The sequence below is a fragment of the Penaeus chinensis genome, chromosome 11 (genome assembly GCF_019202785.1).
Source record: "Penaeus chinensis breed Huanghai No. 1 chromosome 11, ASM1920278v2, whole genome shotgun sequence".
Lineage (NCBI taxonomy): Eukaryota > Metazoa > Arthropoda > Malacostraca > Decapoda > Penaeidae > Penaeus > Penaeus chinensis.
Window position 1 is genome coordinate 36,913,211 of NC_061829.1, and position 5,659 is coordinate 36,918,869.

General features: G+C 41.5%; 1 long non-coding RNA gene across 3 annotated transcripts; it reads right to left on the minus strand.

Annotated features, from left to right (window-relative positions):
- Positions 1-414: 414 nt before the first annotated feature.
- On the minus strand, positions 415-5,442 carry LOC125030685. 3 transcript variants are annotated; one of them, XR_007115425.1, is made up of 3 exons: positions 5,342-5,442; positions 3,463-3,597; positions 415-2,405 (listed from the first exon to the last, which is right to left on the minus strand). It is a non-coding gene; the product is annotated as an uncharacterized LOC125030685 (long non-coding RNA). The 3 variants fall into 3 exon arrangements; XR_007115426.1 differs by having other exon boundaries at positions 415-3,068; XR_007115427.1 differs by having other exon boundaries at positions 415-3,080.
- Between the last annotated feature and the right edge of the window lie 217 nt (positions 5,443-5,659).

Consider the following 5,659-nt stretch of genomic DNA (forward strand, 5'->3'; position numbering starts at 1 on the left):
TCTTCGGGCCTTTGATGGCGTGTTACAGCCGAGGAGACACGTGCGAGTTTTACTGGCATAGCAGGCTCAACGAAAGCCTCCATGGAAAGTAATAATCTTATAAGATTCTCATGATAAACGAATTTCACGAAATAAAGCTCGCGGGTGGGCAACACTTGGGCGTACCGAGTGACCTTGAGATTGCCTGCGGCGATGCCACGTTTTCTATTCATTCATTTTCATCAACCCTACGACACTTGTGCATACGGTCTCCTTCTCTCTTTTAGTTTACACTGTTTCATGTTCCTCGATAGTTCAACTATTTTCATTCTTTTCGTACGTTTCTTATTCACAAGACCTTTTACATTATTTATACACGTGTTTTTGGGCATAACTATTATTAACAATTGAAAGAAAAGCAGAATCAGATATCACAATTACACTTTATTCAAAGAGACTTGATACAAAACTATTATAAAGACGAGTTGACGTTCTGGGAATTATAAAATACATATATAGACAAAAAATCAATAAACGAGAAAATCACAATATCAAAACATTGATTTTTACACAAAAAAGAGGCTACATTAAAAGAAAAAAAAAAAAAAAAATGGAGAAGCAGGGATAAGGAGGATGGAAATAAAAGAAACGAAGGGAGATACTTAGAAAAAAATAGAGGAAAATAATGTAATTCTCTCTAAACACTAATGTTGACAGAAAAAATAGAAATTAAGGAATTGTTATAAGAAAAAGGTAAGGATGGTAACGGCGACGAAGAATAGAATAGAGAAGTAGCTAATTGGGATGTGATGATCCTTTCTCCCTTCACTACTATTTGATTTATTTAACATTTTCTGCCGCTTCGTCGTCTAAGGTCATCAGCGGAATATTTAAAGTATAGCGATAGCAGAAGTCTTGGAAGCAAAGTTAAGGAAGTAGCGAAAAGGGTTAGGAACGAGTCAATGATTAGGGCAAAGTTAGTTTGAACAGCACTAGAGGGTTGTAGGATAGTGAAAAGGGTAGAGGGGGGGAACTGATGGGGCATAGCATAAGGAAAATATTGTTAGAAGGGGAAGGGGTTAAGGGAATAGGAACTAGGATAAGTGGACAGAACAAGGGGGTGCAGAAGGAAAAGGAAAGAAGAAAAGACTAACAGTGCAACACAACACAACACAAGGTTATCTGATCAACTGCCCAGTCCCTTCCTTCAGAATGGAATGGCCGTTTGAACTGCTTTAAAACTATCTAAGGCAGTTTGGCAAATGAAGGATTTATCATCACGAAGGCAAAAGATAATCAGAATGAAAACAAATATATAATGGGAATAAAATACGATCCTATAATAAAATGACCAGCCGTTTCTTAAGGTCATTCAAGAAATTAAGCAAGGCGGTCCATGGGGTCCTCTATAATCCTTTCCCGACGGAGGAAGTGTCACCACCTTTACGAGAAACAAGGTAACTTCAGGGAATTACCTCGAGACCGGCACACAACCAACATTGGTCGTCAATGCCTATGAATTCCACCGATTTTCTTACAAGGCACCGTAGGCACCTGAAGGATAAGTAAGCAATGGAGAAAAGGTGCCATCCTTTCCTTCACGAGATAAAGGAGCTGGTCCCCATCAGAACGGTGGAGGGCAGTGTTGAGTGCCAGATGAACAGCTGGTAGGTAAAAGAGGTCACTGAAGGTGACTGCTGTGCAAAGGCAGCCTTTGCTGTCATGTTACTGCATTCAACCACCCCATTGGACTAAGGATTGTAGGCAATGGAAAAGTGCTTCATATCAGCGGAGATGACCACTCTTCTGGTAAGAGCCGTTGTCTGTGTGCAACCGAGCTGGCTCCGTTTTGTACGAAGATGACGTAACGAGGACCTTTCTTGGACACATGTTGGTCTTCTCGGATTTACGTATCTGCATTGATGTCGGGTACTTTGGAGCGGACAGGCTTCACTGCCTGAAATTGGTTATTCCAGAGCAGGGACAACACCTGTCGTAGCTGCTGCTGGCAAGTCTAGAACCATGGCCGATTCGTGCAGTCCTTGTCATGGCCAAGTGTAAGGGCAAGTCCGATATGTGAAGGTGAGCCTCGCCAGGGATATGCCTATGAAGGGAGCCGGGCCTGTGCCGACTCGATCAGCCGAGTGCTTAGCCACAGCGGTAACCTCCAGAAGACAGTTGAAACTTTTCATACCTGGCCGGGGCGCGAATCGCCAACCCCTCGGATGAGAGGCCGACACGTTACCACTGTAGTGTGAAGGTACATTATGAGGGAGCCTACTGACAAGTGACAAGAAGGGCTTCACCCCAACTGTAGAGTCCCAGGTAACCTGACACTTCGTCATCCTGCAGCCGATTAAGTCAACCACGTCCCAGATGTCATGAGGATAGTCCCGGGTGCACTGCATGACTGCCATCTCAACAGCCTGGAAAAATAAGTGGGGACTGGAATCATCTCAGTAAGCCGGCATCTCGAAAAACTGCTGAAATGAGTTAACTCCCTAACTTGGTCCGCAGAACTACTTCTGGCTACGTTGCTGACTGCATGAGATTGATGTCCCTCCATAAAAGACAGGAATCTCCTCAAAGCAGGTTGGAGGGATACAGAGCCTGCCTGATGAAAGGATTTGGAAGTTCCCTGAAATGGCCGGTAGGCCGGGTTGGGCCAACGTCTACATAAGTACTTAAATAGACCTTGGGTGGGCTGCTGTTGGGGGTATAGGCTACTCAATCGCAAATGCAGTTACAGAGCGTGGCATCTCGCAGACAGACGGAACTGAAGTGCTCAATGCTGAATGTGCTCACTCTTCAGGATGTTCTCCCGCAGGGAAACTTTTCCTCAAGGAGTTGGGACCTCTGCTCAAGTGCAGGGATGCAGGAAGAGTTTCAAGCTGCTCCAGTACTTCAGATGTCATATCTGGTGTAGTCGGTGGTGCAGGTACCTCCTGCAATCCAGAGCTGGGTCTCTGCTGGTGGTCAGCATAGTCATGCCCAACTGCCTCAACCAGATTGCTGCACGTGACCCTGACGGGTCGGGTCTTTTCTTGCACTAGTGAAGTGATCGCCCTCCTGGTTACGCGGAGGAGAGGCTGTGGGGGGGTCTGGGATATATATATACAAATATACAAATATATCAATATAAATATAAATATATATAAAAATAAATATGTAAATAAATAAATACATAAATATATATAGATAATGATAAATATAAACAAATAAACATGTATATATAAATATAAATAAAAATAAATATATCAACAAATATAAATATATACATAAATATATATAAATATAAATACATAAATCCAGACAAATACCGCACTTAGATGGGGAAAATCTAAGGAGTCCTAGTGGAAAAAACTACTCATTGATACCTTAACTGGCCTCTAAACACAGAACATTAGAAATGAAGATAATAGGTAGTAGAAATGAAGAAATAGGTAGCATTAAAGTCCGTACGGACCCAAAACCCTGCCTTACCTCGCTTTGCCATGAACATCGGAAGGTTCATACGGCGATGTTTATGAATTCTCAGTAGTGCCCTTAGCTTGCTGGCTGGAGTAGTCAGAAGCGCGTACATATGCAAACACTCGGGTCATGCAGAACGGTAGAAACCTGCAAAACAATGGATTTAAAAGCAAATATGCCTAAGAATCAGATGAAACTCAATATCTAGTTATAAAGGTACTTCAAAACAATATTACGATGAATTGATTGGTGTAAAGAAAAACACGTGCACTGAATTATAAATTCCTTATCCAAAAACCTATATTCCTGAGCGGTTTTGCGTTGCTTTTGCGGTTTTCGTCGCACTTTTGAGACACGTGCTATATTTTTGAAAGGATTAGCATGATTTAAATACAGGGGTGTGGGGCACCATGTTTCATCCATATAATTTCAACTGACGATTTTTCGGTTAAACCACAAAGGGAAAAAACTACACCTTTTTCTGTTGAAAAACTCGTTTCGCACATATCCAAGTCATCCAATCGAGAATATGCAACGGCTTTTTATCGGTGGAATGCATTTATATACGCTAATTATAACTATTGTAATCCAGACCGGGCGCTTAGCAGAAATTGAAGTGGCTCCGTCAAACGATCGTCACTCTGGCAACATGGAGCTTGTAAACATTTGTGATGATTAACCTCAAATAAGGATATGGTCCAATCTATCTACTTGCCGTGATAAGATCGAGGTCGTACAATGACGTCTTGTCAGATTGTATTCAGCGTAGATGAGAGAAACAAGTTTAGTAAATTAAATAATATGATCTTGTATAGTATAATTTGAGTTCCACACGGCTATATGGTATGAGAACATTAACCAAGTAAATTTACCAAAAATAAAACGACTGGTTAAGACAACAGGGCAGAGCAGGAAAGGTACCGGGGAAAATACGGGATTCTGTGTATATCAGTTTACCCCAAGGAGGGGGTGGCGCCTAGCAGACGGCGCGTATATTATTTACAAACGTAGCTAAATGCCAAAGAATATGTTTCAGTATGAATGCTGCCATATGGACTTTTAAGATCAAATGATACCTAATGGCTACTTCTCGATTGGTATTTGAGTACATTTTCAGCTAAGCGGTCAATGTGTATAAGGTAGTGGATTACATTCGTAACAATTGATATTTTTCTGCATGAAATCCATCTTTCAAATCTTCAAGTTTAAATGAATCGTTAATGAAATATCTCCATCGACAACCTTGATTTGATAGACCCGATAGCAGGGGACGGCATGGCAAAGAATATCGGGGAAATTATGGGGTAAACCAGGCTGAAATAGAGGACTACGGAAAATAGGCGTAACACCATGAAAAACGATGAAAATCAGTCAAACTCAACGGACACACCCGTTATCTTTGACCCGCCAGGTTTCGAAAAACTACGGGTATCCAACCAATCTTTCGATAAATTCTACGGTCATAACGGCACCTTCCGTGTCCCTAGCCAGGGAGCTCTTCCCCCTGAACCCCCACTAGACAAAACGTCCTAACCTGCCAGCGTGGTATATATTCCCTAGCCAGGGGGATCTGCCTCCAGGACCCCCGTGTGACGTTCCATTTACACAATATGCTCTATTGATAAAATAAATGATTGTAATATTGGACTCTCTGAAAAACATACCTTTAAACATCGTCGATCTTTTCGACATTTTAAACCGTTAATGAGCTCAGATATCGGTTAATGTTACCGAGAGCGCCACACAAGGATAGAGGGAAATGGACACTGCTATCTTATCTCTATACTTAGTTTTTAAAAGTTGTACCAATTCCCCAACTCAGACTAACAAATGATCGTCATTTGAACCAAATGCCGGTCCCAAAAATGGGGTTTGGCCAAATGTCACTTACCCGATCAGCGTATTTTTCAAAAATAAAAAAGAATGTACTCTACTTTCTCAGCAACGGACAGAGAGAGACTGAACGTTTTGTGGGATATGAGCATGGCTACCACAAACGATTATGATTGGTCAGTAAAAGTGACGTCACCGAAGATTTCATTGGTTAAGCTTTGTTTTTGTTTTTTTTTGCCACATAATACAAACCACCACTTTCCTAGTAACTGTCAATTACACAAGGTGTATCAAGTTATTACACCTAAGAAGCATTGAATTCCGTCATTTCGAATGCGATTTATATTGTTATGCGCGATACATTTTGATAATGTTA